The 22,352-nt window shown below is 37.8% G+C and overlaps 1 protein-coding gene and 1 non-coding gene across 3 annotated transcripts in view; one reads left to right on the top strand and one right to left on the bottom strand.

Annotated features, from left to right (window-relative positions):
- Positions 1-22,352, bottom strand: part of DNAJB4 (DnaJ heat shock protein family (Hsp40) member B4) — a 43,105-nt gene that overhangs the window by 16,638 nt on the left and 4,115 nt on the right. The window lies entirely within an intron of this gene.
- LOC144237456 (U6 spliceosomal RNA) lies at positions 5,250-5,352 on the top strand. Its single transcript, XR_013336863.1, has one exon. It is a non-coding gene; the product is annotated as a U6 spliceosomal RNA (small nuclear RNA).

Here is a 22,352-nt window from a genome sequence, read left to right as displayed (position 1 = left end):
ATAAACTATTTGTAAAAAAAGAAAAAAAAAAGAAAGAAATTATCATTTATTTCTTACAGCAAATTGCTTGATTGTAAATTTGGAAGTCAGATGCTAAATTTTCATTTCTGTGAAAAGATTTCAGACTTTGAACATAAGTTACAATAACCTAAAAATTTTATCATGGCTACAAAAATAGAAAAATTTAGAAAATTTTAGAAAAAATTAGAAATAGAAAAGTATTGAAGACATTCATTTCTTATTACGTCTAGTTTATGAGACAGGATAGTTAAGGAAAATGTCTTTAAGACATTAAACACTATTTAAATTGTTCTAGAAATCCTATTTTTTTTTACTATAAAATGTCCTTCTTTAGGTAATTACAGTAATTTGGATTCGTATTTGGTAGGCAGTCAATAGCATTTGAGTGCACACTTTACAGTATTTGGTGAATACTTGAAAACTTCTTTTAAAAGATGTATGTTATCATAGTGAACATTCTCCATAAATAAAGTATCTCGTTCACAAATATTTACTGAGTGCTTACTATGTGCTATAGAAAACACCCTTGGTTTCATTCAACTCATATTCTAGTGAGAGAAGGTAACCAAGAAACAAATTAATAAAGAAGTGATATAATTTCAGATAGTTTGAAGTGCTTTAAAGGAAAATTTTAAATGTTACTAAGACAGAGGTTGATGGAGAAATTTAGCCAGGATGGTCAGGAAAGACTTCTGTTCAGCTCTGTTTTAAGAATTATACCAAAAATTTGGCACTAAGGTAGGTAGAGGAAAAGGAGGAAGTCTAGGTATCATACTTTTTTTTTAATGTTTATTTTTGAGAGAGAGAGAGAGAAAGTGAGAGAGAGAGAGAGGGGGAGGATCAGAGGATCCAAAGCAGGCTCGGCACTGACAGCAGAGAGCCCAATATGGGGCTTGAACTCACAAACCGTGAGATCATAACCTGAGCCAAAGTCCAACCTCAACTGACTGAGGCACCCAGGCACCTCTAAGTATCATACTTTTAAAAATGTATAATGCTTTCAGAAAAAGGAAATGAAATGGTAAAGAGTCCTTAATGACCTCTTTGATTCTATTATCAAGATGTATTCAGCTCTCTTCACCTTTTCCATATGTATAATCTGCACATATCCCTTCAAATCTATAGCTAACAATCGAGTTAAATAGTTTGATACAAATTAACAACAAATAGCTTCAAATAAGTGTGTTATATAACTGTTACTATAGTATTTAAGGGACCATTAAGCCACGAGGAAAGATCATGAAACTTGGAACAAGAGCTGTTGGTTCTAATATGCTTTGCTTCATTGCCTAGTATCTCTGAAGTTCTGGAAACATGACTATTTCTCTGAGACCCAATTCCCTTATTCCATAAAATGGAAAACATCATCTACCTCATTAAATTAATATAAAGAGTAAGAGGGTTTACAACAGTAAAATATTATGCAAATGTTAATTATATACTCATCTTGGGCTGGAGTGGTGGGTATGGAAAAGATCTATAAAAGAAAACTTTGAGCAGCATCTTGAAAGATTGATAGAATTTAGAAAGAAGGAAAGAGGGGCATAGGGAAGGTTTTTGATTTGGATCAAGAACACAAAGCCCAGACAAAAAGAGCATAAAATGTATGTGATACATCATAGGACTTAGGAAGGCTCACTTTAGGAAGGTGACAGAAGTTATGGTCAGATTGTTGAGAGTTTTGAATGTCATATTTGTACTTAATGATTGCTCCTTCATGTTCTTCAAAAAGTGACTAGGGCGCCTGGGTGATTCAGTCAGTTAAGCATCTGCTTCTTGGGCCCAGATCATAATCTTATGGTTTGTGAGACCAGGGCGAGCTCCATATCAGGCTTTGCACTGACAGCATGGAACCTGCTTGGGATTCTCACTCTCCCTCTCTCTCTGCCCTCCCCAGCTCGTGCTCTCTCTCAAAATAAATAAATAAACTTTTAAGAAAAGTGCCAATTCATTAGGTCTTTGAAACAAACTTTATTTTATTTTATTTTTTTAAGTAAACAGTATGCCTAATGTGGGGCTCGAACTCACCACCCTAAGACGAAGAATTGCAGGCTACTGACTGAGCCAGCCAGGTACCCTAAAACAAACTTAAAAAAAAAAAAGATATTTGCTATTTGTCATTTCTTAAGTATCGATTTACTTTGAAGCTAATGAAATTACTTTCTTGCTTCTCTTAAGGAGCACTGTTCTTAACAAAGTTTCATTAATATTTGTAAGTTTCAAGAGCACCAGTAAAAGATGGCAAGCTAACCTAAAAAAATAACAAGAGGAGCTTTATGAATCATAATTCTTCCTGGACTACTATCTTTACCACCAGAACTTCCCAGCACTTTATCAGTATAGTATATTAGTAATTCCCAATGATTTCAAGTTTTATACTGTGCTTTCTTTATTTTACAATACTTTTCCTTCAGGAAGTACTATAATAGAATATACACGCTTTATTTTATTCTACATTTTATTGACTTAATGGTCTTTACAAAACAAATGATTTGTGACAAAATTTTAAAAACTTCAAAGTACTGTGGTGCCTGGCTGGCTCAGTTGGCAGAGTGTATGACTCTTGATCTCAGGGTTTCAGTTTGAGCACCATGTTGGGTAAAGAGATTACTCAAAAATAAAATCATGGGGGTGGGGGGGGGGACACCTGGGTGGCTAAGTTGGTTGGGCATTTGACTTTGGCTTAGGTCATGATCTCACAGTCCTGAGTCTGAACTCCGTGTCGGGCTCTGCACTGACAGTTCAGAGCCTAGAGCTTGCTTCAGAATCTGTGTCTCCCCCTCTGTCTGCTCGTCCCTCACTCATGCGGTCTCTCTCTCTTTCTCAAAAATAAATTAAAACAAAAAAAAATTGGGGGCACCTGGGTGGCACCTTGGTTAAGTATCCAACTTTGGCTCGGGTCATGATCTCATGGTTCATGGGTTTGACCCCGATATTAGGCTCTCTCCTTCAACATGGAGCCTGCTTCAGATCCTCTGTCCCCCTTTCTCTCTGCTGCCCTTCTCCAGCATTCTCTCTCTCTCTCTCTCAAAAGTAAACATTAAAAATAGTAAGATAGCACAAAACTGCTTTAAGAAGTTTATAAAAATCAGGGCACCTAGGTGGCTCAGTTGGCTGAATGTCTGGCACTTGACTTTGGCTCATGTCATGATCTCATGGTTCATGGGACTGAGCCTAGCAAGGGGCTCTGTGCTGACAGCACGAAGCCTGCATAGTATTCTCTTATTCTCTCCCTCTTGCTCTTTATCCCACTCCCTTGTTTGCACTCACATTCTCTTTCTCTCAAAATATATAAACAAATATTTTTTAAAGTTTATAAAAATTACTAGAGTTATCTGAATCAGAAATATTTTTTAAAAATTGATTTCTGGGGTGCCTGAGTGGTTCAGTTCGTTAAGCACTGACTTTTGATTTCTGGGTTGTGAGTTTAAGCCCCATGTTGGGCTCTGCGCTGGGTGTGAAGTCTACTTAAAAAAATAAAATAAAATAAGGCACCTAGGTGGGGTCAGTTGGTTGAGTGTCTGACTCTGGATTTCAGCTCAGATCATGATCCCAGGGTTGTGGGATTGAGCCCCGTGTTAGGCTCTATTCTGAGCGTGGAGCATGCTTAAGATTCTCTCTTCCCTCTCCCCAACTTGCATTCTCTCTCTCTAAAAAAAAAAAAATAAATCGTAATAATGATAATAATTATAACAACAGGAGTGCCTGGGTGGCTCAGTCGGTTGAGCTTCTGACTTTGCTTCAGGTCATGATCTCTCAGTTCATGAGTTCAAGCCCTCATCAGGCTCTGTGCTGACAGCTCAGAGCCTAGAGCCTGCTTCTGAATCTGGGTCTCCCTCTCTCTCTCTGCCCCTCCCCTGTGTGTGCTCTGTCACTCAAAAATAAATAAACATCAAAAAAAATTTTTAATAATAACAATAATAATAATTTCCTGGAAAGCCTAGCTGGCTCAGTTGGAAGAACATTCAACTCTTGATCTCAGGGTTGTGAGTTCAAGTTAAACAATGGGTGTAGAGATTATTTAAATAAATATAAACTTAAATACTTTTTCCTTTTCTTGGGAGTATAGAACTGATTTTATCCTATGATGGTATTAAAGTGTATCCTAGGAGTGCTTAGCTGGCTCAGTTGGTAGAATAAGTGACTCTTGATCTTGGGGTTGTAAGTTCGAGTCCCAAGTTGTGCATGGGGTCTCCTCAAAAAAACACCTCCTCCTCATAGAGCTTTCCTTATTTAAAGAAAAAAAAGTATCCTAATAAAATAGCCCAGTAACAACTTGCCCTTCTAACCCTCTTTGATAAGAAGTCACTAAAAAGCTTTACTAGAGGACTAGTGAACATAAAGCGAGCTAATCTCATACTCTCCTAGCAGTTTGGAATCAGTTAAAGTGTTCTCTACATTACTTTTCAATACTGAATCAGAGAATCAAAAAACTATAGAATTCTAGGTTATTATAATTTGATCTTATAAATTGATATTTGATGCTACGACTTTGTGTTTAAAGATCGTACCAGCGTGTCTGGGTGGTTGGTTGGCCATCCAACTCTTGATTTTGGCTCAGGTCATGATCCCATGGTTGTGGGACAGAGCCCCATGTGGGGCTCTGCACTGACAAGGTGGGGCCTTTTTGGAATACTCTCTCCCTCTCTTTTTGCCCCTCCTACACCCATGTGCTCACAGCGTGCTCTCTCACTCAAAATAAATAAACATTGAAAAAAGAAGATCATATCATCTATAGTAATGCTATCCAACAGAAATATAAAGTGAGCTACACATGGAAGCCACACATGTAATGTAAACATTTCTAGAAACCACATTTTAATAAAAGTGAAAAGTGAAATTTTTATAATGTATTTTATTTAACCCAATAAATCCAAGACATTGTCATTGTGACATGTAATCAATATGAAAATAATAAGATCTTTCACATTCTTTTTTTGGTACTAAGTCTTCAGAATTTAGTGTTAATTTTACACTTCCACATCTCAGTTCAGATAGCCACATTCCAGGCCCTTAGCTTCAGTGGCTAGTGGCCACTGTATTAGCCAGTGTAGATTCAGAGGTTCCTACTAATGACCAGTGCTATGATCCAGTGTTGCAGAAACCTCAACCTGTGAAGTTAAATATATCACATATACACATCTCTCACCTGCACATTTAGGGGAAATAAAACCTTAACAGATGTACTCTAAAGAAAAGTCCATTATGACTTATAAAATAGTATCCAAGTGCTCAGTTCAACACCTATACTGTAATTGGAATAGCAATGAAAGATTAGCATGGCCCGTGTGCAAGGATGACATGCAAATTTGTGAAGCATTTATTATCTTAAGAGGTAAATATGTGAGGCGATGGATTTGTGGATTAACTAGAGAGGAGGAATCCTTTTACAATGCAGACCTATATCAAATTATCACAGTGTGCACCCTAAATATCTTACAATTTTGTCAATTTTACCTCATTAATGTAGAAAAATAGTATTCTGGTTTTTTTTTTAAATGGACATGGGCCTTGAATTCACAAACCATGATATTATGACCTGAGCTGAAGTTGGACACTTAGCCAACTGAGCCACCCAGGCACCCCCATAGTATTCCATTACTTTTTATCTTAAAAAATTTTTTGAATGTTTATTATATTTTGGAGGCAGAGAGAGAGCGGGGGAGGGGAAGAGAAAGGTCATGAGATCATGACCTTAGACAAAGTCAGATGCTCAACAAACTGAGCCACCCAGGCACCGCCATTTTTTATCTTTAAGAAAAACATGCTTGTATTTTTTTTAGATAATACTTTACATTAAGAGTGAAATAGAGGGAATGGCTCCATTTATACATGCTTACTTAGTGTATACTTTTACAGTGTTGAAAGTAAAAGCAACCCTAGGAAATGAGGAATTTATATGATTTTCACTTTATTCTTCTCTAAAGTTTCTCCTCTTGTAAGAAGTCAGAGAAGGTATCAGAATCCCATGGAAAACTTAATTGGCTGGCTAGAGAAAGGGTAGTTGTAGTGTAGCCACAGTGAAACCAACAGCTCTTCAGAAGAAGACAAATAGCACAAATTAAAAAAGTCTGGAGCACAGAAGAGAGGGAGGAGAGATTACAGGCTGCTATTTCACTGAACTGTCAGAATCTTAGCCAAGACTGCAATAAACTGATTATCCAGCAAGTTTGTTTAGCTCTCCAAATGTTTATAACTCAAATTACTTCTTTCAATTTAAATCAGTACCTAACCCAAACTATTAAGTATCTTTATAATATGTCATATCCAGTAAGTCAAAATTAAACCACTGCTACTATGATTCAACCATGATTCGAGGACTTTATTGCAAATATTAAGTATTAGGAAATGTATAAAATAAGCCAATATATTCTATAGTATTCAACGACTACTATAAAATTAGGCCACTGCCTAATTCCAAATAAAATGAGCCCGAACTACTGTAATTGCTTAAAGAAGGACATTTAAAGAGAAAAAATGGGATTCAAGAATAACTGGAAGTTTAAATGGATGGTGTTTGGGGCACCTGAGTGGCTAAGTCGATAGGGCGGCTGACTTCAGCTCAGGTCATGATCTCGCAGTTCGTGGGTTCAAATCTCGCATCAGGTTCTATGCTGACAGCTCAGAGCCTAGGGCCTGCTTCGGATTCTGTGTCTCCCTCTCTCTGCCCTTCCCCTGCTCATGCGCTGTCTCGGTGTGTCTTAAAAATAAATATATATTAAAAAATTTGTTTTAATGGATGGCGTTTAATTTTTGGCTCTTTAATATTTTAAAATGTAGTCTTTTTATTATCTACTTAGGGAGTCAAAGCAACAGTTATTGAGGCCCTCCTATGTTATATGCCATGAAGTATATAAAACAGTAGAAGGCATGATCCCTGACCTTGGGAGTTTACAATACAAATATGTAAAATAGTACCTAATGTCTATTGCTGCTTTCACTATATGGTGGCAGAGTTGAGGGGTAGCAGCAGAGACTATGGCCCACAAAACCTAAAAAAGTAAATGTTTTGCCTTTAACAAAAATGTTTGCCAACCCTTGTTTTACATGAATTATTCTTGACTAGAGGGAGAGGGAAGTCTAAATATGCACTATAGTAAAATTTTATTATATCTAGCAAACTGTTAAAAACCTAGTTTTGGGGTGCCTGGGTGGCTCAGTCAGTTAAGTATGCAACTCTTGCATTCAGCTTAGGTCATGATCTCATGGTTTGTGGGTTTGAGCCCCATATCGGGCTCGATGCTTAAAGTGCAGAGCCTGCTTGGATTCTCTCTCTCTGCTCCTCCCTGGCTCGTGCTCCCTCTCTCCTTCTCTCAAAAATTAGTAAACATAAAAAAAATTTAAAAAACTGTAGTTTTCACTATAAACAGAGCCTGGCTGATGATAAAATAAAATTTGTATGTATTAATTCTCAACCTGGGCATATCTGCTAAGGGGAATATATTTAGAGTATTTAGGGTGGTGAGGTAAGCTATTTGTTTAGCAAAAAGGGGAATATGTTTTAAGAGGTTGACAAAGACTTTAATCATCATACCTCTATATTGGCCAGTTTAACAGTCTTCATCTAACCCATCTCTCCTGGCCATAAATCACTTTGGCTGTCTCCCAAAGTCAAATTTACCTGCACAGTAGTTGATTCTCATTATTTGCTACAGTTATGTTCTATAAAGTTGTCATGGATGCTAAATTAGCGAATACTAATTTGTGAATACTAATACTAATTAGCAAATAATACTAATTAGCGAATACAAGTGAAATGGTAGAGTTAAGTCAAGTCGTCAATACATAATCTTGTTTTATGCATGTTTCTGTTTAGACACCTCATTTAATGGAATATTGAACTCGTGGCCAATGGTACTATAACTTGTATGAATCTTATCTAACACATGTATTCTCTCTCACATCATAGCCATCTTGTGCCCAGGACAAGACAAGGATTAGACAGCAATTCGGCCCTACGCTGAAATATTACTTTAAACAGTGAAATCACCAACAAAAAGCATAAAAATGCAAAAATACTCTAGATCACAAAGACTTCTTAATGAGAGCTGAAATAAGTCTAAGCACTGCTTTGTTTGGACCTCAACTGGGAACACAGGATTCAGATAGATAGATAGATAATCTTTTTTTGCTGCTCTGCTTATGCATATGTCTGCAAATGACCAGGAAAGCATCTCGAATTCTGATTTCAGGGTTACAAATACATTCTAGTGAGGGCAAATATGAAAGTACAGAATTGGTGAATAATGAAGGATCAACTGTATAATGATATACTATTACTGATAATCTTCTAAATTAGTGATGATCAGTTAAAAAACTATATTTGAGCAACAGCAACATTAAGTCCAGTCACCCAAAGTAATGTCTCTGAAGTGATATTTCTTTAGTATATATAAAGGAAAACAATGTGGGTGTATTCCACTCTTCCCCCTCTGCCCGGAGTTTACTACTGCTTTAAGACTCAGCCTCTGGTTGCGCAAACCTGAGCCCCAGCTTGGATTAGGTTCTCCTGACCTCCAGTTCCCATATGTTCCCCAGTATCTCCACTCTATCACTTATCACAATAGTATAACCATCTCTTTGGTTATGCCTTACCCACAGGGTTGTGACTTTTTTCCCTACAACTTTCTTTTTCTAGTATAAAGCCTTACTTATAATATATTGCTATTCAATTAACTTTTACTGAGTAAATTATGAAATGAGAAATTACAAGGACACAAAGTATAATGACTATAGTATACAATGACAAGGGGGTAAATTTAAGTAATAAAAAGGTAAAATGTGTGCAATTTGCCAACCAACTATACTTGGGGATTTGGAACGATTTTAGATTGCCCAGTTTCTAGACTGAACAAAGTGTGCTCAGTTGGACTACTAATGAAAGTATAGAATATAGGAAGAGTACATTTGAAGGGAAAACTGAGTTTCACCTAGAATATGCCTACCACCCTATTAATGACCCCTTCATCTATGTTACTTCCATACTTGGTAAATTTTATTGCTTGCTAAAACTGCATTTGTAATTATTATCTATGTTGTAACAACTCCTTTCTCTGGCTAACTCCCCAACTATAATGTTAGATCATATAGGGAAAGGTTTATTTAATTTTTGACTCCCAAAAACTTAGTACAACAATATTTAATTGAATTGAATGTGGATTAAAATGTCCAGGAGAGGGGTGCCTGGGTGGCTCAGCTGGTTAAGCAGCCGACTTCGGCTCAGGCCATGATCTCACAGTTGGTGAGTTCAAGCCCGGTGTCGGGCCCTGTGCTGACAGCTAGCTCAGAGCCTGGAGCCTGCTTCACATTTTGTATCTCCCTTTCTCTCTGACCATCCCCTGCTCATGCTGCCTCTCTCTCTCTCTCTCAGAAATAAATAAAACATTAAAAAGAAAGAAAGGAAGGAAGGAAGGAAGGAAGAGGAAGAAAGAAAGAAAGAAAGAAAGAAAGAAAGAAAGAAAGAAAGAAAAAGAAAGAAAGAAAGAAAGAAAAGAAAGGAAAGAAAGAAAGAAAGAAAAAGAAAGAAGAAAGGAAAGAAAGGAAAGAAAGAAAGAAAGAAAGAAAGAAAGAAAGAAAGAAAGAAAGAAAGAAAGAAAGAAAGAAAGAAAATGTCCAGGAGAAAGTTGAATATTCTGAACTCGGGGCTAGGAAAAAAGGTCTTAGTTGGAAATAAAGCTTTAGAAAAGATTATAACACAAGTGGTATTTTAAAGTCTAAAGGAATAATTTTTTTTTTTTTTTTTTTGAGAGAAAGAAAGAGGGAGGGAGGGGAGAAGGGGACAGAGGGAGAGACAGAATCTTAAGCAGGCTCCAGTTCCAGCGAGAAGCCTGATCCAGGGCTCAATCTCACAAACTTTAGGATCATGACCTGAGCTAAAATCAAGAGTTGATCGCTTAATCGACTGAGCCACCCAGGCGCCCAAGGAGGAATAATTTTTGGAAGAATCAAAGACAGCTTTAGGACGCACAGCATTTAAGGGGTACATCACTCAAGAGGAGATAATGAAAAACACTGAGAAGGAACAGAGACTAACTAGGCCAGGTAAGAATGGAATGGCAGATATCACTGATCATGAACCAAATAGCCATTCCTATCTTCTTTCTGGCTTACCAGATATCTACATTCTCCCAAAATAATAAACTCAAGGAAGGTCGGAGTTTGGGCCCCAGTCCTGGGGAATGACTCATGGTTAGTTTAAATCAATTATAGTAATCACATTTCCTTTTGCCAGTGATTGGTGTAGGGGTGGCCAAGGAGATGTAAAAGAAATGCCCTGGGGAAATTTAGGCAGACACACCTCTTTATAAAGAAATACCCAGAAGAAACCCTAGCACTGCCTTTCTGCTTTTGGATAATGAAAACATGATGCTTGTTACCTTACAACCCTGAAAGTAAACATCTGTGACACAGTGAGAATGGTAGAAGGTAAAGAGCAAGAGCCTGGGTTCTCAACAGTGTTGTTACATCTCTGAATCAATCCTGAATCCACCCATCATTGGACTTACTGTTAAAGAGACTCTGCTACTTGGAGCTGAAAGCATCATGGTACCATTGGTGTCCCAAAACCAAAAGGATGAGTGGTTTTTAAAAAAATTTTTAAATATTCTATTTTTGAGAGACACAGAGACAGAGTGCAAGTGGGGGAGGAACAGAGAGAGAGGGAGACACAGAATCCGAAGCAGGCTCCAGGCTCTGAGCTGTCAGCACAGAGTCCAATGCGGGGCTCAAACTCACAAACTGGGAGTTCATGACCTGAACTAAAGTTGGATGCTCAACGAACTGAGCCACCCAGGTGCCCCAAGGAGGAGTATTTCATGAAGGATATAGGAAAGTCAAAAGTAATAGAGGAGTACCCACAAGAGAATGATTTTAGTTTCAAGAGTTATAGGTATTCATGGTAAGCACTCAAAAAGCATTAACTATGTGCAAGCCCTACTCCAAAAACTTAACACACAGAATCTCATTTAATCTCTTACAACAATCCTATAAGGGAGATAGATGGAATTGTAGGCAGTGAAAAGCAAAAGCCAGAATCCAGTGAATTGATCAAGAGGGATATGAAAATGAAATAGTAAATTTAAACAGTTCTAGAAAATCATCTGGAGAAAAGAGAGAGTTCTATAAAAGGGAAGGAATAAAGGAGGTTTGAAGATGGTCAAGAAAGGAAGAAAATAGAGAGGAAAATGAGATACATAAAAATACAATGCGTAAGAAATGATTGCTTAGGTAAGGTTCAGAGAAGATAGGAAGGTTTGGTACCAGGAGTAAAAGTAGATAAAATTTGAACAAAATGAGAAGTGGGCTCTGAGATTAACAGAAAATAAGGACAAATTTATAAATCTGAAGGCAAGAAGACTGACTAGGAAGATCAAGAAGTCCATAGATGGTATCAATGTTCTTTAAAAAAAATTTAGGTTTATTTATTTTTGAAAGAGATCGCATGAACATACGCCATGGGGGAGGGGCAGTGAGAGAGAGAGAGGAGAGAGAGAGAGAGAGAGAGAGAGGACGCGAGAGTGAGAGCAAGAGGGAGGGACAGAGAGAGAGAATCCTAAGCAGGTTCTATGCTCTCAGCGCAGAGCCTGAGGCAGGGTTCAAACTAATGAACCATGAGATCATGACCTGAGCTGAAACCAAGAGATGGATGCTTAACTGATTGAACCACCCTGGTGTCCCTAAAGTTTTTTTTAAAAAGGACATCCACTACTAAAGAGCTGAGAAGAAAAAAAGGGCATTTGATAAGAATGGTGATGGTCTAAAATAGCAGTTATGGAAACAGGAAGGCAAATGATCAGAAACAAGTAAAAGATTAGTAAATTGGACCCAGCCGAAACCAAGAAATCATGATGAATGCATATTTATTTCTTTACAAACATTTTAAATTTAAAAAAGTTTTATTTTGAGAGAGAGCATGTGAGTGGGGATGGGAGAGAAAGATAGAAAATCCTAATCAGGCTCTGTGCTGACAGGCTGAGCCTGATGAGACACTCAAACTTGAACCAAACCATGAAATTAATTATGACCTGAGCCCAAACCAACTGATGCTCAACCCACTGAGCCACCCATGCACCCATCTTTACAAACATTTTAAGAACTTTCCATGTGCCAAGGCATCTTTCTAGGTACCTGGGGATACAGTATGANCCAGAGAGAGAGGGAGTCACAGACTCTGAAACAGGCTCCAGGCTCTGATCTGGCAGTCAGCACAGAGCTCGACACAGGGCTCGAACCCACGAACCGCGAGATCATGACCCAAGCGAAAGTCGGACACTTAACCGACTAAGCCACCCAGGCACCCCTAAAAAATTTTTAAAGAAATAAAATTTTAGGCAAAAAATGGCTTCACAGAGAAATTGACATTTGTACTATGACAGAGTAAAAACTCTATATTTGTGGGGGTTGAACATACCACGTAGAGGGAAAAATCAAGTACAAGTCTGGAGGTGTGGGAATGCCAGGCATCTTCAAGATGTTGCTGTGTCAGAATGACTGGGTAGGGATGTGGTCAGAGAAATAATAAGTGGCTAGATGGTGTAGAGCCTTATAGGCCACTAAAGACTTTGGCTCATATTGAAGGAAGATGACAAGTCATTGGAGCATTTTATGCAGAATGACAGGATTGCTTTGGCCTCTATGTTAAGAGGAGAAAGGATGGTGGGCAATGATGGAAGACCAATAAGAATATATTGCAGTAATTCAGATAGTTTGAACTATAATGTAGCAGTGAAAGTGTTCTTTATTTTAAAGGTAGAGTCAATAGGACTTCCTGATGAACCAAATGTGGGATATGAGAGAAATAAATAATGACTACAAGGTTTTTTAGCTTCAACAAACTGAAAGAATGCAATTGCTATTGACTAATATAGGAAGATAGGAGAACTGAGGGGTGGGGAGTTGGGGAGTTCAATATTGGACATACAACATTTTAGATGCCTATTAAACTTACAAATGGCAGTATCTAATTGACAGTTGGTTATAGGAGTCTAGTATTCATAGAAGAAGTCCAGATGGAAGATAAATCACTGGGAGTAGAGGTGACCTTAAAACTTCAAGGCTAGAGATTATACAAGAGTTAATATAGATAGAAAAAAGATCCAAGGGGGCGCCTGGGTGGCTTAGTCGGTTAAGTGTCCGACTTTCGCTTAGGTCATGATCTCGCGGTTCGTGGGTTCGAGCCCCGCATCGGGCTCTGTGCTGACTGCCAGCTCAGAGCCTGGAGCCTGTTTCAGATTCTGTATCTCCCTCTCTCTCTGACCCTCCCCTGCTCGCGCTGTCTCTCTCTCCTAGAAATAAATAAAACATTAAAAAAAAATTAAAAAAAGAAAAAAGAAAAAAGATCCAAGGACAGAGTCCTAAGATTCACAAATTCAGTAGTAATAACTATTACTAGGAATGTGAGGCCTCTCATTTATATCCCCAGGAGATGAATCTTAGTTATTCAAAACCAAGTATGTTACTTGCTAAAGTAAGCCTGTGATTCAGCTTTGGTCAGCACAAGGTTAGTCCAATTGGTGTCCATGGGAAGGGAGTAGTAGAAAGGTTTCCTTGCTTTTAAAGACAAGAAACTTTCTTCTTTCACTTTACAGTTATGACTGCATAACACTGGGAACCATGGCAACATTTATGCCATCATCTGGAGCATTAAGACACATGCTGAGGATGGCAAAGATGAAAAAACAATGGGTATCTCATATATTGCTGAGCTGCTAAATCAACTAGCCCTAGACACACTCAATGCCTGTATTTTTTGGTTATTATTTAACATTAGTTTTCATTACTTATGGGAAATGGTATTGGGTTACAATAATCTCATTTTTAATTTTTTTTTAGAGAAATGATTTCTTTTATTTATTTTGAGAGAGAGGGAAGGAGAGAACACATTTGGGGCAGAGAAAGGGGGAAAGAGAAAGAGGGAGAGAATCGCAAGCAGAATCCAATGTGAAGCTTGAACTCATGAACTGTGAGATCATGACCTGAGCTGAAGTCAGATACTTAACCAACTGAGCTACCCAGGCACCCCTCATTTTTAATTTTCATAGCAATGCTTAGGGTATCAAAAACAACGTAAAATTCAGGCATCTGGCTGGCTCAGCGGGTACAGCATGTGACCCTTGATCTTGGGATGGTGAGTTTGAGTCCCACATTGGGCACAGTTTAATTTAAAAATAGAAACAGATATAAGGGACACCTAGGTGGCTCAGTTGGTAAGCGTCTGACTCTTGATTTCAGCTCAGGTCATGATCTAACGGTGCATGACTTCAAGCCTCACACTGGACTCTGCATTGACAGTGGGGTACCTGCTTGGGATTCTCTCTCAATCCCTCTCTGCCCTCCCCAACGCATGTGCATGTGCACGCACACACATTCTCAAAATAAACAACAAAAAAAGAAAGTTTAGGGGCACCTGGGTGGCACAGTTGGTTAAGCATCTGACTTCAACTCAGGTTCTCACAGTTCATGAGTTCAAACCCCACATGGGGCTGTGCACTGATATGGAGCCTGCTTGGGATTCTCTCTTTCCCCTTCTTGCACTCTTTCTCTCAAATAAATAACTTAAGAAAAATTAATAATAATAAAATGAAAGTTTAATAAAAATAAAAACATTTATAAACAAACAAACAAACTCAAAAAAGGTTAAACTTGGCAAGGTTAAATAACTTCACCTAGGTAACAAATAGTGATTGGAAGCTCAACTAACTCAAATGTGTATTGTAAGTGATTAAGAGTCATGGATTTAGGGGTGCCTGGGTGATTCAATTGGTTAAGCATCTAACTTGATTTCGGCTCAGGTCATGATCTTGTGGTTTGTGGGTTCAAGCCCTGTGTTGGGTTCCACATGGACAGTGCAAAGCTTGCTTAGGATTCTCTGTCTCTTCCCAACTCATGCTCTCTCAAAATAAATATTTAAACTTAAAAAAAAAAGAGTTTTGTAGATTTAGGGGTGCCTGGGTGGCTCAGTCGGTTGTTTCCAAGTCTTGATTTAGACTCAGGTCATGATCCGAGGGTCATGGGATCACACCCCACATTGGGCTTCGCACTGAGGATGGAGCTTGCTTGAGATTCTCTTTTTCCCTCTGCCTGCACTCATGAACACACTCTCTCTAAAATTAGAAAAAAAAAAGAGTTGTGGGTTTAAAGAGTAGACACTACTGAAAGAGAAGGGGAATAAGCGTTGGGAATCCTTGAAGTGACTGGCAAACTAAGGACAGGAAGTAACAAAGATTGAAAGAAAAGGGAAATATGAAAAGACTAGAACAGGTAAGGTGTATTAGTAAACAACCTAAAGTGATAAGAGCTCTTAAACATACTGGAATTAACATTTTTCTTTTTTGAGTTGTTTGGATGAAGACTAGATGTATTGTAGCAGTGAATATAGAGGGAATTAATTGCATTTTGAGTGTTTAAGGACTGATTGGTTAATATTTACCAACACTTACTATGTGGCACGTTATTTTATGCACTTGGAATACAGTGCTAACTAAAATACACAAGGAGCTCACACGCAGGTATGAAGAACAGACAATTAACAAGAAACAACTAGAACTTTGGTGAATATGGAGTTTCTGGCTAGGATAGATACAGGCACTCAGAAGTATTTGATTTGAGATGAAGTTCTCTCAATGTGGCCTGGCTAACAACTGAGGCCTTTACTCAGGGCTGCAAACAGAAAACAACTGAATGAGAATGTGGATGACAATAACTGGCAATTATGTGATTATTTCAAAAACTTTTACATACTCACACTCAGAAGTAAATGTTTAACGAATAAATGATCTGATCATTAAACTTCTTCCATTCCAATAATTCACCCCATTACCTAATAAACTACAGATTATTCTTTTTCTAAGATTTTATTTTTAGGTAATCTCTACACCCAGTGTGGTGTGTGAACTTACAACTTTGAGATTAAGAGTCCAAACTCCACCAACCAAGCCAGCCAGGTGCCCCAGATGATTCTTTTTTAGACTGACATAAAAGAACTATCTGAAACCAAAGATGGAGTCTTTGCAGTCATTCATGGTTTCATTCAACATTCACTCGCTAGAATAAGCCCCCTTAGAGTAAGCATATTTGTCTGTTTTGTTCATTAAGGTATCTCCAGCACCTAGAACAGTGCCTAGCATTCTTCCTGAGGTGAATAAATAAGCACGTATGGATGACAGTATTATTTTAATCACAAAGGTAAACAAAACCATTCCTAAGGAGTTTACCATTTTAAAGGCTCTAAGCAAAAATCTCTTGGTCTCCACTTTTATCAAAGTACATTATCATTAAAGAGCAAGGTTGTTAATAATCCAAGTATTTATTACCTGTCTTTGATAAAAGAAATGTATTGTAGTTTTCATATGCTTTTAAATTTAAAAAATAAACTGCCATTCTATCTTGAAAAGTTAGTACTTGTATCATTAGGTACTGCAGTTAGATGACCTGTTATAAACCATGATTATGGTAAATAACAATGGTTTATGGTAAATAACAAAAAATAATTTCAGATGCTTCTAAAAATTTTAATTCCTTCAAGTCCTTTCAAATATATTTTAACAAAAACAAAGTGAGAATATCAGTTAATATGAAGCAACATAAAAGAAGAAACAGAATCAGAAGGCAAATTCCAAAGAGATCACTGGCTATAAATAGAGACATGGAAATGTCAGGAGAGAGAAGCAAAGTTCCACTAAAAAACAACAACAAAACTGTATACCAAATGGGCTTTACATCTCAAACCCACCCATTTTCAGTTAAAGATTTCTTTAGCTAAGATCCTGTCTTTCAATAATCTATCTCAAAATGTAAACGTGAGTAAAGGTAGATGTCCTCATTACAAATATCAAGATGTTTTTAGTTCTGCAAAGATTCTTCCCTTTGTATCTAAGAAGCAGAAAACCTTCAACTGAAACTTAATCCAATCATTGGTGCTTCACAGAGTTTGTTGATGAAATAAAGAGCATGGGATTAGGAGTCTAGTCTTGGCTCTGCAATTAATCTTATCACTTTGTGTATGGCTTTCAAGCAATCTGGGCCACAATTTCCTCCACCATAAATGAAGGAAACAGACTAGATGATCTTCAAGGTCTTTTCAAGTCTACTAGTCTAAGAAAAGTTGAGTGAAACTAATCTTCCGTGTTATATAGCCTCAAAGGCCCCCAACATTTATATACACATATTCAATAGCTTGTTGAATTCTAGTTTTCCAGGAAAGTGGTTAATATGGTAACAAACAATTCAACTTGATATTAAGATTTTACCAATATAAAAACATCAAACACCATACTGGATAAACCAAAGAGCAAGATCTAGTCCTAGCCCTCTCTTACACAGACAGAAGAGAACAAGATCTCTGTGTTAACAACATTTACTAGGTATAGCTGGGGAAACAAAATTTAATTAAGCTAAATTCCACATTTATTAAATACTTTTTGCATAATAGGGCAGTTTTCATTCTGACAAGTGGAATAATGGACTATGATAATTTATTTAAAAAAAAGAAAGAAATGTAGATTTCCTGACACATGTTTCACTAGGTCCAGATGTGGCCCAAGCAGCTACATCTACATCTTTTTTTTTTTTTAATGTTTTTATTTATTTTTGAGGGCGAGAACGAGCATGAGCAGGGGAGGAGCAGAGAGACAGTGACACAGAATCTGAAGCAGGCTCCAGGCTCTGAGCTATCAGCATGGAGCCAATGCGGGGCTTGAACCCATGAACCATGAGATCATGACCTGAGCTGAGGTTGGATGCTTAACCAACTGAGCCACCCAAGCGCCCCCCAAGCACATCTTAAAAAAAAAAACACCCCAGATGTAGGGTGTTTCTCAAACATACCCTTGTTTTAAAAAACACTGCCTAGCCTAGAGAAACAAAAAATTAATAAGGTTTGAAAATTGAAAAATGCTTCTAAACCTTGAGTTCTCTAGAAAACTAGAGAAAAAACTAGAGAACTGTAAGGCATCAAAAGTAAGCAAAGTGTCATGGAGCATGTAGGCTTCAGTTATATTTCTGTGGTTCTCAAGTGTGGGCTGCACTTTGAGGACCAACTTAAGAAGTTGTTACACATACAGATAAGAGACCAATTAAATCAGTCTCTGGGAGTAGGGGTTGGGGCTCAGCTTAAAAACGTTAAGCTCCCTGTAACCAATACACTAAATTAAGTAAATGATCAATGGAATTGGTTAGTCAGGTCAAGGTTCATGAAAAAAGATGAATTTTAATTTTGATCCTTATTTGGCTAAAGTTTTAATGAAAAAAGATAAATGTAACAGAAGTGAAAGTAACTGATGTATAAACATATGATCCAAGTAGAGAAGGAAAAAAACGTTTTGGCCACAAGATAAAGGGAGAATAAGAACAGTAAATATGAATTTACTTTAGACATTTTGGTTTTGAAGCAACATACAAGATGAGTCTTGAAGGTAGCTGCAGACACAGATTTGGAAATACATTTAGGGAATAAGTAGAGGACCAATTCAAAGTAAATTATGAGAACTTATATAACAGTATGTTAACTATACTGTAATTAAAGTAAAATTTTAAAAAACTTTCATAGGTCAAAAAAAGAAACCATATGTATTACACATTATGCAGTTTTATTATACATTATGTTCTGCAGTATTATATACCAGCTTTATTATGTTATAGGAATGCATGCTATAGAATTAACTAAAATCACTCAGGAACTGGGTGGTAAAGGCCAGTTTTTTAAGACCGATACTGTCAGGAGTTCCAAATTTCAATCTAGAATCATCCCTAAAGTAAGGGGAAGCTGGGAGGAGTATGGCTCATCAGCAAGGGCAGTCAGCTCTACATTTTTTTCACTAAATATGGATATTCCATTTTTTATATATTTTATGATGCTATGCTAGATCTCCTTTGATCCTGGTCAAGGGACAGATCCTGCTTCCACACTGGCTGCCAACAGATGTGTGCAACTAGCCAAACACTATATATATTCAAAGAGGCCCTTTGTATGATACAGTTAAGGATGGTTCTTCTCTCATAAAACTTGAAGAACCTTGTAAAGTACTTTAGCAAGCCCCTCCCTCTTCCCCCATACAGTATATGCCTTTCCCCTTCACTGCAGGAGGTCCTAAAGAGCAAAGAAAATTTATATTATTTTCAAAAAGAACCTTTGTCTCAAACATTAATTGTTCTAAAAGATTGAACTATGAAGACTTTTACCCTCAGTTCTCACAAGAGTCTGATTTTAAAACTCTTAGTATGCTTCTTTTGGGAGGGGGGCTATTTTGTGGAGGAATCCAATACGCAGACAAATAGTACAAACACTATCATAGATGCTATGTGGTACTATGGGGGAAAATTAAAATTAAGCAATCCTAGTCTTGTCTTGAAGATGCTTACAATCTAGTTAGTGATGTGAATTACAAACACATAAATCCCCTGAACAATGTATTTGAAAAGTAACACTAGTTATACCAAATATATATGTATGTATATGCAGACACTCATACACAAACACACCATAAAGTACTATAGTTTATTTGGGAGAGGGAAAGGAAGGGGGAGGAAACACCAGTGAGAGAGGGGCAGAGGGCAGAAGCGGGCTCTGTGCTGACAGCAGAAAGCCTGATTACAGGGCTCAAACTCGTGAGCCATAACATCACAACCTGAGCCAAAGTCAGATGCTTAACAGACTGAGCTACCCAGGCACCCATAAAGCACCATATATACTTTAGTGAGGCGTATTACTAACCCGTTCAATGCAACTAATAATTTAGAAAAACAAGCTTGTATTATGTTATAAATACATGGATTCTTTGATTTTGTAATGTTTTTATTATCTTACATTAAGATCTGCCTTCCCATGAAAAACTTCACCATATGTTTTTTAATTTTTAATGTTTTATTTATTTCTGAGAGAAAGAGAAAGAGAAAGAGAGAGAGAGAGAGAGGGAGAGAGAGAGAGAGAGAGTGTGAACAAGGGACGGTCAGAGAGAGGGAGATACAGAATCCGAAGCAGGCTCCAGGCCCTGAGCTGGCTGTCAGCACAGAGCCTGACGCGGGGCTCAAACCCACGAACCGTGAGATCATGACCTGAGCTGAAGTCGACGCTTAACCAAGCCACCCAGGCGCCCCACCATATGTCTTAATAGAAACAAATGCATATGCATATTTTTAAAATCCAAGTAAGAAATACTAAGTTGTGAACCATATTATAGAAATTACAAAGAGATACATTCCATTACTTGACTTTTTATAGATTCTTCCAGTCTCTCAACTCAGACTGCCTGGGTTCAAATCACTGACACTTACTAATATGTGACCTTGAGCAAGTTAGTTAGCTTGCCTGTACTGTAGCAAAATGGAGATTTTAATAGCATCTCATAGAGCCATGTGAGAATAAATGAATTAAATACAGGTAGAGCACTTAGAACAGGACCCAGGTATATAGTACTAGCCACTAGTAGCTATTGCTATGTTTTAGAGTGTGCTATGCAGTAAAGACATAGTCCTTACTGTCATGGACCTTACAATCTAGTGAGAATTCCAAATAAACAATAAGTGGTATTATGCTATTATTACCATGATGTAGTGCATGACAACAAATAAGAACTCTTAGATTTGAGGGGCTCCTAGGTGGCTCAGTCAGTTAAGCATCTGACTTCGGCTCAGGCCCTGATCTCACTCACGGCTCTGTGAGTTCGAACTGGCATCATGCTCTCTGCTATTAGCGCAAAGCCCACTTTGGATCCTCTATACCCCACCCTCTGCTCCTCCCCCACTTGTACTTTCTCTATCAAAAATAAATAAACATTAAAAAAAAAAAGAATCCCTAGAGAGTTCTGAACTAGCCAAACACTATATATATTCAAAGAGGCCCTTTGAATTTTCTGGAAAAATGGAAAAAATCAGCAACAGTAAAATGAAAGAGGTAGAAAGTGTACTTGACAAAAAGGGGAAGCTGCAATTATGGATAAGTGAGAATGAGAAGAATGATCGAAGGCTGGATTTAGGGCAAATCAATGATTATGAACAATATCCTAGTATTCTTCAGTCTTCTTACAGCCGTTCAATTAGGACACACTATGAAATTTGGCAACCAAGTCAGAGAAGAAATTTCTAATAACACAGGATATGTTTTTACATAGTGACTTCTGTTTTCCCTTTCAGAAGTTACCTAAGACTTTTTATTACCCTTTACTGTTGGCTACTTTTCAGAAGCAGATTAAATTGCCCTCTTTTTGGTATGCTGGTAAAGGGAAAAAGTTATGTGACTTACCAAAGGGCACAGGGGTCATACTTGAACACAGATCCTCTGGGAGGAAGTCCAGAGTCCTTTCTACTATCTGGGGCTGCCTCCAGTTTCAGACACTGGTCAAGCTGTTGTTTCTCCACATTGTTCCAAAGTCAATTTGTGTTAACAACTTTGTCTTCTAAAACACAAATATGTTCTACCTCCATTCATACCTTAGTCTAAAACGTAATTCTAGACACTCAGCCAGAAGGATAAAGAAGTCATTAAGACCAATGAGGAGCTTAATGATCAAACACCCTAACTACATCCTGGAACATTTAATCTGAAGTGGCCACTTCACTCTTCACATCTAACCTGAATCTGCTGTGACTGTGATACTGAGGAAATACTGGCCTGGTTAAATGACACAGAGTATAGCATGAAATTATCAGATCGTCTGACTAAGAGTTGTTAGGTGGTAGGTGAGGGGCATAAAGGTGAGGCAGGAAGCCTGTACAATTTCGTTACTCTAAAATTTCTGTTAAAACGCCGTTAACAGGGGCACCTGGGTGGCTCACTCAGTTAAGCATCTGACTCTTGATTTTGGCTCAGGTCATGATCTCACAGTCTGTGAGTTTGAGCCCCAAGTCTGGCTCAGGCTGACAGCATGGGGCCTGCTTGGGATTCTCTCCATTCCTCTTTCTCTCAAAAGAAAAAAAAAAAGAAAGAAAAAGAAAAAGAAAAAAAAGCAATAATGAACCATTTTTCTACAATAGCTAAAAATAAGAATCTGTTACTGTTTCACAGATTTTCCAAAAGTGAAAAATTGTACTAAGAAAAAGACCAGTCGGGGCACTTGGGTGGCTCAGTTGGTTAAGCGGCCAACTCTGGTTCAGGTCATGGTCTCGTGGTCCATGAATTTGAACCCCACATCGGGCTCTGTGCTGACAGCTCAGAGCCTGGAGCTTGCTTCAGATTCTGTGTCTCCCTTTCTCTCTGCCCCTGCCCCGCTCAAACTCTGTCTCTGTCTCAAAAAATAAACAAACATAAAAAAAAAAAGACCAGTCATTTGGTAACCAATAAGTCAGAAGGTAAAATGAAGCAACTTGCCAGTACATTTAATAGCCCAACTTTTATTATG

This window comes from Crocuta crocuta, unplaced genomic scaffold (assembly GCF_008692635.1).
Source record: "Crocuta crocuta isolate KB4526 unplaced genomic scaffold, BGI_CrCroc_1.0 scaffold125, whole genome shotgun sequence".
Lineage (NCBI taxonomy): Eukaryota > Metazoa > Chordata > Mammalia > Carnivora > Hyaenidae > Crocuta > Crocuta crocuta.
This window is presented reverse-complemented; position numbering and strand designations above follow the sequence as displayed.